At 45.0% G+C, this 13,480-nt stretch overlaps 1 long non-coding RNA gene across 1 annotated transcript; it reads left to right on the top strand.

Moving 5' to 3' along the window:
* The first annotated feature begins 8,423 nt into the window (after positions 1-8,423).
* LOC127348939 (uncharacterized) lies at positions 8,424-9,943 on the top strand. The gene is made up of 2 exons (XR_007880037.1): positions 8,424-8,895; positions 9,154-9,943. It is a non-coding gene; the product is annotated as an uncharacterized lncRNA (long non-coding RNA).
* Positions 9,944-13,480: the final 3,537 nt, after the last annotated feature.

Below are 13,480 nucleotides of genomic sequence, written 5' to 3' on the forward strand. Positions count from 1 at the left end.
ATAAGAGAGCAAAATCTCGCCCAAGCCTCAGGCAATTTCTCTCCATCTCCCTGGTCAAAATTATAAATTCTCTGCAAAGCAATATGTTGAGCACTAGCAGGAAAGTATTTACGGAAGAAAACATCAAACAATTCTTTTGGACTTTTAATAGAATTAGGTGGCAAACTATTATACCAAGTTTTAGCGTCATCCTTTAATGAGAATGGAAAGATTTTAGCAACAAAGTAAGTACGCTTCTTAACATCATCAGAAAACAAGCTACTCAGAATAGATAACTCAATCATGTGTTCAACAGCACTTTCTTTTTCAGTACCACAAAAAGGTGTTTTCTCAACAATAGCTATATGAGATAGATCAAGAGAAAAATCATAATCTTTATCCTTAATGTTTATAGGAGATGTGGCAAATTTAGGATCAGGAGACAGTTTATATCTAACAGCATGCTCTGCAAGCAACTTTTTAATTTTTCTTGCATCAGTAGTAGCATTGCATTTTTCAATAAAATCATCATCAAGTTCCACATAATCTTCATCAAGATCATCACTAGAGTATTCAACAGACTCATGTGAATTAACAGGTGTAACAGCATTTTCATTAGGAGTTTCAGTATTTTCAATTTGTCTAGACCTAGCAATTGTAGCATCTAGAAAAGATCCCAATGAACCACTATCATCAAGCACAGCAGAAATATTATCAATATTATGAGAGTTTTCAGATTCAGCAGAAGTACCCGCATGTGAAGAATGTGGTGGTGAAACAAGTTTATCAATCACAGATGGTGAATCAAGAGCAGCAGAGGTACTCAGAGTTGTACCTTTTCTTGTAGTGGATGGTAATATGGCGACCTTAGTATCGCGAGGTTTACCCATGATGGAGAATTTGCAGCGAACAATATCAATCCAAGTGAACTTCCAAATAAAGCTATGCTCCCCGCAGCAGCGCCTTAAACAGATCTTGATAACCCACAAGTATAGGGGATCGCACATCTTCGCGGGTAGTAAAACCCAGTTTATTGATTCGACACAAGGGGAGACAAAGAATACTTGAAAGCCTTAACAACGGAGTTGTCAATTCAGTTGCACTGAAACAGACTTGCTCGCAAGAGTTTATCAGTAGTAACAGTTTTATAACAGTAGCAGTAGTGAAATAACAGCAGCAGAGTAACAAAGACAGCAGTAGTGATTATAGTAAACAGCAGGATTAAAATACTGTAGGCACGGGGACGGATAACGGGCGTTGCATGGATGAGAGAAACTCATGTAACAGTCAAGCAGGAGCATTTGCAGATAATAATAAAACGGTATCCAAGTACTAATCAATCTATAGGCATGTGTTCCAATTATAGTCGTACGTGCTCGCAATGAGAAACTTGCACAACATCTTTTGTCCTACCAGCCGGTGGCAGCCGGGCCTCAAGGGAATCTACTGGATATTAAGGTACTCCTTTTAATAGAGCACCGGAGCAAAGCATTAACACTCCATGAACACATGTGATCCTCACATCACTACCATCCCCTCCGGTTGTCCCGATTTCTGTCACTTCGGGGCCATTGGTTCCGGACAGCGACATGTGTATACAACTTGCAGGTAAGATCATAAACAACGAATATCTTCATGAATCAATAACATGTTCAGATCTGAGATCATGGCACTCGGGCCCTAGTGACAAGCATTAAGCATAACAAGTTGCAACAATATCATAAAAGTAACATCTACGGATACTAGGCACTATGCCCTAACAATCTTATGCTATTACATGACCAATCTCATCCAATCCCTACCATCCCCTTCGGCCTACAGCGGGGGAATTACTCACACATGGATGGGGGAAACATGGCTGGTTGATGTAGAGGCGTTGGTGGTGATGATGGCGATGATCTCCTCCAATTCCCCGTCCCGGCGGAGTGCCAAAACGGAGACTTCTGGCTCCCGAGATGGAGTTTCGCAATGTGGCGGCGTTCTGGAGGGTTTCTGGCGACTTCCACTTCTCCCCGTGCGTTTTTAGGTCGAGGCCAATAAGTAGTCCGAAGGAGGGCATCGGAGGCCGGCCGAGGGGGCCACACCATAGGGCCGCGCGGCCCCCCCTAGGCCGCGCCGCCTTATGGTGTGGGGCCCTCGGGCCTCCACTTGATTTGTCCTTCTGGCTCCGTCAGTATTCTGGGAAAATAGGGCCTTCTGTCAAAATCCCGAGGTTTTTCCTGAAAGTTGGATTTCTGCACAAAAACGAGACACCAGAACAGTTCTGCTGAAAACAGCGTTAGTTCGTGTTAGTTGCATCCAAAATACACAAATTAGAGGCAAAACAACAGCAAAAGTGTTCGGGAAAGTAGATACGTTTTGGACGTATCAGGCATCTGAAGATTGCCATGCCGTCCCACAAAGTGCTCTTGTTCGATGTCCTACGAGTGTACCGCTGCAGTAGAGAAGCACATCTACTCGGCAGACAAAGAGGAACTCGAGGACGCGCAATTTTGAGATCAGCTTCCATGCGAGGTTCCCAACATTGGCCTTTGCCTCCACATGCGCTAGGTTGATGCCACGACCGCCATCAACACCTTACAAGGTGAAATATCTAAACTCACCGAAATGATGTTGTCGACGGCAATGAACTTTTCTCGTTTCACCATGGCAAAAAGCACGGTCTCTTCAATGATCATGCAAAGTTGCAATTTTCCACATCACTACCCGTCCCACACCACTCCATTTCAACGATCATTGAAGGAACAATCTCAGAGGCCACCCCACACAGCACACAATCTCCGTTCTTCCATCCACAATCTGGTAGCCGCGCGCCGGACCAACTACCCCACCCGCCCACACCATATCAAACCCAACATGCTCGATATAATGCTTGCACATCACAACGACTGATACAATCACGACCATTTTCCTATATTTATCGATGCAACAAAACTCTCCAAAATCACAAACCCTCAAAGACAACCACACTACTACTTCCCGCTAAATTCCCAACCTTCACATTACAACTCGTACCTTCCACAACAACCCATACTATCCCTCGTGCCCATCATATCCAACTTACTACCACCCACCTTTCCCGCCACCACACTTATCGTACTCCTACCCCACACAACAACCAATCCACCCTACACACACACCTTACCACCACCCCAAAATTAACGCCACAATTCGCACACTCTGCACCTCATTGAACCAATGATCCACACACCCCATGTGGAATTTCCAACCTTCCAAGGTGATGCGCGCTGTGTAGGATATCGGAATGTGAGGATATTTTCATGCTGGTGGGTATTACAACAAACCAACATGCACTTTGGATCTACCGCACCATTTCCAACTCCCATTTTGTACTGAAAACGAGACTGGAGCCCCACCAACTTCGACAATGCTTTTCTATGCAATGCAGTATCCAATTGTTTATCCGCACAATTGAAGAACCTTTTGTGATCTGTGACAATGACGCAGTTTCCCGCTAGAGACACACATGCCATTTTTATGGCCATCATGATAGCACATGACTATTCATCATATGTGGATAGTCGTTGATTGTGCACACCCAGAGCTTTAATAAAGAAATGCAACAATTTGTTGATCTTTAACCAATACAACACAATACCCGTGTCAAACAAGTTCGTCTTGATGGAGAATGTCATGTCAAAGTAGGCAAGGACAACACTGGAGTGTTGATCGAGCATGCCCAGTCTGAGTTGATAAAAGCCAGAATGAGCGGTATTAGACCAGTTGAAACCTTCTTTTTGTCTGCGTCAGAGGCTTAGCAATAATGCCATAACGAGGGAAAAAGATGGGATAATACTCACTAATCCCCCAAAAACCACACATCTCAGTTCCATTGGTGGGAAGCAGCCAACCTTGCATCTCGCATGTATTCTCCAAATCCGTGGCAACCCCCATGCGTGAAATCACGTCCCGAAGATATTTGACTTTGGGAAAATGAGCACTTGGATGCCTTGGAATAGAGCTTGTGCTGGCGTAACAAATCAAGGACACAACACAAATTCTCAAGATGCCCCCGCAAGGTGCGACTTTATACTGGTATATCTCTGATGAATACAACTATGAACTTGCGAGTGTACTCCGTGAAGATCGTGTTCATCAAGGATTCGAATGTGGCTTGCATGTTGGCGAATCCACAGGGAATCACACGAAAATGTAAATTCCCGTTATGCATCTTGAAAGCTATCTTCTCGTCATCATACTCCTGCAACCGGACTTGGTGATAGCCAGCGCGCAAGTCCAGCTTCTAGAAGAACGGAGTACTAGCAAGTTCATCGAGTAATTTGACAACGACGAGGAGTGGAAATTTGTTCTCCATTGGTGCACGATTGAGCCAGTGGAAATCGATAAAAAAATGGCAAGCTACCGTCCTTTTTTGTTCACCGGGAGAACAACTTCGGCATATGGACTCATAATGTGGACACTTACTCTAGACTGTAACATTTCAGTGACCCACTATTCGATTCCATACTTCTACAGAGGCGGGTATCGAAAGGGTTTCACATTTGGTGGTCTAGCTCCTTCCTTGAGTGCGATCCCATGAAATACTAACGGTGCAGCGGTAGTTCTTTTCGTAACACATGAACAACAGCACCACCATGGTCCATATATTCACTGTCCTCCTGTAACTGCATAAAAATATTCAGGTCCATTGGTTCTGGCGGAGAAGTAGTGGAAGGCTTAACACCATGTATTCCATGCCAAGAACCTGAGGCTAAATAAGTCAAGCAAAACCATGCCAAGAAGACCGTCATAATCCCCAAATTCTATCACACACACACAGACATGCACACACGCAGACACATCATTTTTAATATATGTGCCCTTGACTAGTCCATCCATATGTGCCAGTAGTTGATCAAAACTAACCAGTTGTCCATTGGCAATTTTGACTGACACGACTGGGATTTCTACAGTTTCAGTTGTCGACCGCTTCACGAATGCCTCGCTCACAAATGTATGAGTGCTGGAAGAATCCAACGGAACAAGGATGCCTTGATCTCCTAATCGTGCTTGTAGACGAATACAGGAAGATGCTTCAGTACATGAGCAGCTTTGGCATATAACATACAACATCCGGCAGGGACAACTACCATTACTTCAGGCTCCTCCAACAACTCCAATAAATGTACTGCATCATCAGTCAACAATTCACCGGAATCCCCAACTTGAATCATCAAGAGTTGTGCGCCTTGTTTCTTGCACTCATGATCATATAGTGGCCACAACATTTGAATCAGGAGCTTTAGGCTCCTCCAACAACTCCAATACATGTCCTGCACCATCAATCAACAATTTACCGAAATCCCCAACTTGAATCGTCAGGAGTTGTGCACCTTGTTTCTTTCACTCATGATCACGCATATAGGGGTCACCACATTTGAAACATGAACCATTGGTACGTATAGTCACGAAATTTTCGTCTCGATTAAAATCATTAGTAGATGCACAAAGGAGCGACATGTTGTCGAGGATTGGCTAGGGTAATAAAAGAAGGAGGACGACTCTCTAGAGCCGGCCGCTGGCTTGGAAGCACATCCTCGAGTTGCTATTCCTGTATTGTTGCGAACATATTCGCGCGGGTGATGTTGGTAGGTGCCTAAATCCGAAACGTTCCGCGAAGCTCGTCTTTCAAGTGAAGAATGAACTGAGTGACAAAGAACTTACTACTCAAGGCAGGATCCAGAGATATCAAGTGGTACATATAAACTTCAAACTGCATATTGTACACCGGGACTATGCCAACTAGACCGAGTTGTAACAATTTGTGCATAATTACCTCAAACTCATAAGGACCGAATCCCTCTACAATGCACAACTTGAATAGCGGCCACAAGATGCGTTGATGCGTCGGCTAAAACGCTTGCAACCAAAGGTAGGCACGCCCTCTGGTTCAGGTTATGAGAAATTTGCAGTATATTGCAAATAGTCTGCTAATATATTTACAAGTGACAAAGATGTTATTGTGGTCGTGTATTAGATCGAGTGGAGGTATCTAATAAACCACTGTCTCCCCAAATGAGAGTAAGAGGGGAAGAATTTTTTTCATATGAGACTAAGTTCTCGTATGTTTCCATTGAAACAAAAAGAGATGGTATCCTCAATCTTCCCGAAGGATGTGTATCATCTATAACCCAAAACATGTGTGCATACATTTTTGTGTGCTAGGACATTGAAACACCTTAACTTTTTTTAGTGGGAAATCACAAGGAGTTAAGGGACAGAAGGAGATTTCTAAAATGATATTGATTCATGAGAATCGTATATGAAAAAATCTACATATGTCGATATAAGTCTCGCTTGAGAATTGCTAAAATCCGTTTTGGCCCTGAACCAAAATCCATGGAGAGTGTTGTTTGCACTTATATTGGTTCAAATGAAAGGAAGTAATTGAGAAAGAGTAGCACTCGCTCATCAGAGAGAGATATTTGCCATAGTAAAACCTGCTCCTCATAAGTATCTTACATAGGGAAGAGAAGTGAATTTTCCGTTTGAAAACCAAAAATGAATGAGGTGGTGAGCAAGCGAGGTTGGTAACACTAGGGTTTTTTCGCAGAGACCCGACATCAGTGATGATGTGGCATACCTTCTTGGTATGAGTGGAATTATCTTTCAATACTAAATGTCATTGGCAGTACAAATCCATGTGGTTGAAGTATGTAGTGACTACATACTTACATGGTCACTTAGTTTGGATGTATATATTGAAGTCACCGAATGACTTAATATTCTGAATTCAAAGGTGAATCACAATGTATGTGTGAAACCTCCGAATTCATTCTATGACTTGAAGTAGTCGGAGAAAATTATGTGGTATAACCGACTGTGTGAGTTCTTCCGCGAGAAGGGATAACTCTATTATCAGTGATTGTTGATGTTTACTCATGGATAAATCCCCTAACTGGATTTTATGTCACCTAAGTGTATAATCTTATCATCGATGTCTCTATGTGAGACATTTGAGATCCACACAATCATTTTAAGATGGAGATTTGGGTCAAACCAGATTGTTCTTAAGTTTCTAACTTGAGCTTGTTCCCCATGAATTAATAAATGTATATCAGCCTTCATATATCCAGAAATGCAAACAAACTATTGTGATATTCACAGTATCTCTACCAATGTTGAAATTTTAGAATTAGGTTTGTGGAATTAGTATGAGACAACCTTGAGGTTTGCAATGGTCAAGGGAAGTAAAATGTCAAGTTATAACTCGTTGATGATCTTCAGTGATATTGTACTCTTCGCTTAAGATTTTTCGCTAAGGTTTCTCATGCAAGGTCTTTAACGAGACAGTACAAATACAAGTGTGGATGGTATGTCATATGGGGTTCTCCTTATATTTTTCCACAGGGTTTTCAAAGGAACTTTTGGTGACATATTGTTATAGGGTTTCTCCTCAAATTTTTCCACAGGGTTTATTAGGAGGAGTGTTTTTGGATTGCAATAGATAGATAAGGAATTTGATCAAGGTAGAGTGTTGATAAATAAAAACATGCGATCAATTGTATAAAAGGGACGTCTCCTAGGAGGTAACTGTTAGGAAAGAAGTGTCTCCCTAATACATCCATTCAACCATATAAGTGGGTTTCATACGTTATGAAACTAGAAAATCATTTGGTCTATTTGCTTGTGTTTCTTCGCTTTATACAATTATACTACTCCGGTACAACAGTACGTAACGCCTTGTTTTATTTCCTTTCTCTATGAATTCCGGCTCGCCGTTTTGATGTGAACGTGGATATACGTCGTCCAAGTGTAATGGTGTGTACGGTCTCCAGGCTCGGCCTTCTCGGAGAAACAGACACATATGCACCATCTGGAAGCTACTCGACTGGTTGAGAAGAAAACAACGACCTGTAGAAGGGTGGATGCACGAGCGGCTGTGAACTGGCGATAGTTTTCCAAGTCAGCCAAGAGTTGCCACGCTTGATCCAAACTAAGCCTTGGTTTACTGGCAGCCATGCATACAGGTGTGTGCACAAAATCGTTTGCCAGGTAGAGTAGATAATCGTTTGCCCGTCCCGATCATGCCATTGATCGTCCAACAGTTTGTGATGCTACTGCCGTACTGCGCCACTCACTGCCGACCATTCAATTGGTTGCTTTGCCGCCCTGCTGATTGACTACATGCATATACCATTGCGTCCCGATGAGCAACTCTCTTTTCTCTCCGGATGATCTGCAGGCCAAAGTGTTGAATTCAGAATCTGCGATCCGCAGCGGAAGGCCGGTCGTTGGCGCGCGCAGCTGACTGTGCTCTCCCGGCAAAGCTCTGGGCCCTCTGGGCCCATCTGGGTCAGGACGGGCTGCCTCATGGTCGGTTGCCGCTTCCTGGAGGTGGACGCAGGGCGTCGGCGGGTTTGGGTGGTGGTGGCGCTGTACGTCAGCCTGTTGCAGCGTGGCAGCGGGGACTTTACGAGTCAGTTTGGGCTCAGCCGGGCCAGTTGGGGCTCGGTGTGTTTCTGCTGACATGTCCGGTCTGCTACCGCGATGGCGGTGGAAGTTGTTCCCTCCCGCGTTGCTGCGGTGCTGCTACCCTTGACCATGTCATCCCCTTCTTTCCCTCCAGGCCTCGTGTCTGAGACCACAGTGAGACGAAGAGGATGGCTTCAAGATCATGGAGGCGCATGCTGATTGGTGCCAGTTGGGTGGAGCACTCCGAGTCGTCTGGGGTGGTGGTTAAGGCGATCGGGAGAAATCCCTGTCAGCTTGTTCGACGCCGATGCGGAGACGCCTGCGGGTGTCGTCTTTCCTTCCTAAAGAGCGTTGGGGGTACCCCTACCCAATCCCCTCCACATATCGGGGGAAACCCCAGGACTAGTTTGTGCAGTGTTATCGTCGCTTCCTTGTTGAAGGTGTTGTTTGGTATGCGGCGACTCGGTGTCCTAGGAAGCGGTGGGACTTCTCAGGAGGGTGCAACGATTGCGGACCGTCTTCGTTTTCATTGATCTATGATAGCTCGTTTCGCACTTTTCTACTGAGGTTTTTAAGTATACTATTACTCATATTGTCACTCATTTCATGCTCCAGCTAGTTACATCTATGCCTATTTTGTATTCTTACAAGTTCTTGTTCACTTTCATACGAGATTTGCAAATTTAGTAGTTTTAGTAGATTTTTATTATGTTTCCATTGTCTTTGACATGTATATAGGTGTTATGGATAATCATGGAGAAAGGGAGGCAAAAGGGACCAAGAGGGTACAACATGGGAGAATTACAAGTACCAGACTTCGTCATATGAGGTGTGGGAAAAGTGATATTTTCCCAACATCTTATATTTAAGATCTAATTACATGGTGTTGTATCACTCGTCCATACGAGTTAACGAGCCAAAGAACACCCAAATCGGAGTCCGTATGAAGAAACGGCGAGCAAAATATGAAAGCATCTGCGAGTTTAGCGACCATCGGTACGGGCAGACCCCATCCGTACCATCCACCCGTACTTGGCTCTGTTTGCTTCGTTTTGGGAAACAGAACAACATTTGTGAAGGCCCGATTGGCATATTCGGCCCCGAGCTCCGTCGGTTCGCGAAACCTACCTCTAGCGCCAATATAAAGAGGGAAGGAGCTAAGGAGAGGCATCATTCATCCACGCCCTACGAGTGGAGCCCTGCCTCTCCGCCTCCGCCGTCTCCACAGCCGCCGCCACCATCACCATCTCCACCAACACAGAAGAGCAGGAGGAGACTAGGATATTGATGGGCAACGCATCGATCTCCATCATCATCATCAACGTCTCCATCGCCGATCCCATTTGTCTACTTGGTTGTGATCTGAACTCTATTATGATTTGCACTTGTAAACAATTGTACCTTCATATTCAGTCCATAATATTGTCATGATGTTGATCCCCTTCATGTATGAGTAGTTCCTTTGTTCTTGGGGAGATATGGAGAAACCCTAGTAATATTATAATGTGAAATAAATATGAATTATAACTTTGATTTATTAACTATGTGCTAGTTCTCTCTTGTATTGTTATGTGAAGTGCACCACATAGCATTTCCCTTAGGGACTAGAGAGGGAACTACACTTGGAAGTATGGTAAAGTGTACGACGAGAAGTGACATTATTGTATGACACTTTATTGTATGGAATATGAGGATAAAGAGAGATTCACTAAGCTCATATCGATAACCATGGGGTAAAACCGTTAATTGCGATGGTCAATATGTGGTTTGCAGAAGGCTAGACACAGTGGTTATTTAGAGATGCAATGACCGATGACTTTCTAGGTGCATCTTATTACAGAGTTCTCTTCACACATAACATAAACTAGGAAGCAGTGGCGCGGCGGCACGCCGCGCCCATAGTGCTAATTTAAAAAATTGTGGTAGAGAAAGCGGAGGAAGATACTTTTTTTTATAGAAATAATAGAGGAAGATACTTACCATTAGGCTCGATGAGTCGGCCCTTGGTGTGGTGCATGTAGCCCATATATCAGCAGGGCCAATTGTTGAGCAGCACGAATTTGTCAGCTAAATGGGCAGCGCTGGTGAATTAGGTCCATATGTGACCGGTCAATTCCAGTGGCTTTATCCTGCACCATATTTTCGTTTGTAATAGTCATTATTTTCCTGTTGGTCAAGTGTTCTAAAAAAATATCTCAAAAAAGTGTTCTAGAATAGTAGGAAGAAAAGAGAGGCCAGGAGAGCGACCCCGGAATGGCGGAATGGAAGCACCGAACAGATGGAGATCTTCGGTGCGGGAGCTGTAAGAGGAGAGACTGTGGCAGTGGGGAGACAGTGGCAAAATTAGATCGGAGTGGAACATGAAGCAGTGGCGGATCTTGCTTGCGGGAGATGGGAGAGGAGCAGAGACTGGGGTAGCGAGGAGAGACTGGGTAGATTGTTGTCCTCCTCAATGGAATCCCTGGCAGATGGATTCAGTGCCGCCGCGGGCTTCGGCAAGGTGATCCCCTCTCTCCTTTCCTTTTCAACATCATTGTGGATGTCCTGCAGCAAATGATCCTTCAGGCCTCTCGCGAAGGCCTCCTCCTCCACCCTCTTGTTGATGACCTAACATGTCCTGTCCTCCAGTACGATGATGATACCCTTATCATTATTCGTGCCATCCCCGAACATGTTGTCAACCTCAAAAAAATTCTCGATGATTTTTCCGCTGCCACTGGGCTGACCATAAACTACCATAAGAGTACTTTCGTACCCATTAAAACCTCGTCGGCTGTGTCCCTCTCCATGGCCAACTCGTTTGGGTGTGAAGTCTCCTCCTTCCCGCAAACTTACCTTGGTCTTCCTCTCTCTACCCACAAACTCAAGATTGCCGACTTCGCCCCCATCATGAATAAAAGCGACATGCGCCTCTCGGGGTGGCGCGGGAGGAGCCTCCCTATTGGGGGCCGCCTGATTCTGGTTAACTCTGTCCTCACTGCCATGCTTTCACATGCCATGGGGGCGGTATGCTTCCTGCTAGAGTTGTTAAAGCCATTGATAAAAGATGTCGCGCTTTCCTTTGGACGGGAGAGGAATCCTGCAATGGTGGCAACTGCAAAGTTGCCTGGGACGACGTTTGCTGCCCAAAAAACATGGGCGGCCTGGGAATCATCTCTATTCGAGCTCAAAACTCGGCCTTGCTTACCAAATTCCTCACTAAAATTCACTCTGACTCCTCTGTGCCTTGGGTCTCTTGGTTTCGCCGAAGATATGGCTGGCAAATCTCTAGAGACTTGGGAGACACCCATCACCTTGACACCCCTGTTTGGAAGGATATCGCTCTCAATTTGGACGCTTTCTGCTCCGTTTCCAGAGTCGCTGTGGGCAATGGGGCCGCCACGGCTTTCTGGCTTGACCTTTGGATCGGTAACTCCCCCCTTCGACATCACTTTCCGAACCTCTTCTTACACTCTACCAGGCCCAATTTAGCTGTTGCCGCTGCCATGTCATCTGACTTCCGCAACACCTTTGGACCGCGCCTATCGCTGGCCGCCGAGGCCGACTTGCGTGACCTTGCGAACGTGCTCTGCTATGTGGTTCTGAGCCACGACACTCCGGACACTCGTGTTTGCTGCCTCACTAGCGCTAAACTGTCAAACAAAAGCTTCTACTCCAATTCTTTCAGGCATCTGCAGATTGATGATGTTAGCTGCAAGGTTTGGAAAAGTGTTGCCCCCCTCAAGTGCAAGATCTTCTGTTGGTTAGCCAGTAAGAAACGCCTCCCCACCAATGAGCGGCGGTTTCGACACACCTCTGCACCAGCGTCGCCTGTCTTTCCTGCTCGCAGGACGAAGACGTCGCCCATCTCCTGTTTCAGTGCCCCCAGGCCCTTGAAGTATGGAAGTTCTTCTACCCTGAATTCAACGAACAGGGACCCTCAAGCCTCACCGACTTCTGCACCTTACATTGTCAAAGCTACGTGACGACTACGATCACCACCGCCATCGCCTGGAGCATCTGGAAGAGAAGAAACGCCCGCGTCTTCCACGGGGTTGTCGAAGACCTCGCCTTAGTTTTGCAACGTTGTATTGAGGACATTAGGCTTTGGGCTCACCGATGCACCTCCCCCTTCCTCCTCCTTCCTGAAAAATTGATGTAATAATTATGATCCTCCCTGAGCCCCCCCCCCCCTCCTTTGTCTCTCGCTTTCCTCCAAAACCCTTGTATATGGTCCCAAGGTTCTTTTGCCTTAAATAAAGTTGTTCAGGCTGGCGTAAGCCCGCCATAGCCAGGGTCAAAAAAAAAGGAGAGACTGGGGTAAGAGAAAATTGGAGCCGCGCAATTGGGAAGTGGATCGGATGCAAGGGCAATTGGAGGTTGACATCCTGGTTCTCTCCATCGACGGCGCTATTGCCTTTATGCTTCTCGTTCGATGTTAGAGCTCATTCTGCTTCAGCAACACGGGGTATGGAGGAGATTAGGCACAAGAGGCCGGAGGTGTGCTAGAAAGGAGCGGCAGGAAAAAGTAGGCAGCCGTAGAGGGAGATAAAATGAAGGGGATCTAAAGATCTCGCATCGCTGATATTGTCGTTAAGCTTGACCAATTGGTAGGAGTACTGGAGCAATTGCGGATCGAGTTGACAGGTATGCCATCCTTCTCTATGTGGTTGTTGTGATTAGCTCTTGTTGTAATTTATAACCATAGTTACACAATATCAAAAGTATTTTGTTTCTGGCTACTGCTGCTAGCAATTGAACCCTTATGCATCTATTAAAAGTGCAATATCGCATTATGAAAACTGAAGAGCAAAATTTACAGGAAAAGAGGAGTTATAATACCCTGAAACATACTTTCAGGTTGCTTAATGTAGTGAAGTTTTACTCTGGTAATCGGATGGATAAATGAAGACCGAGGAGTCATAGGCTGAAGAAATTTTACAGGCAAAGTAGAACACTATAAAGTAGGAATTCTCGATAAAAAGCAATACAAAAAGAGGGAGTAACATTAACAGTCTATGATATATTCATTGATTGCAACTATACACAATAATACAGAGTGCATAGAACATAATTAAAGAAGATA

The sequence above is a fragment of the Lolium perenne genome, chromosome 4, assembly GCF_019359855.2.
Source record: "Lolium perenne isolate Kyuss_39 chromosome 4, Kyuss_2.0, whole genome shotgun sequence".
In the NCBI taxonomy this organism is placed as follows: domain Eukaryota; kingdom Viridiplantae; phylum Streptophyta; class Magnoliopsida; order Poales; family Poaceae; genus Lolium; species Lolium perenne.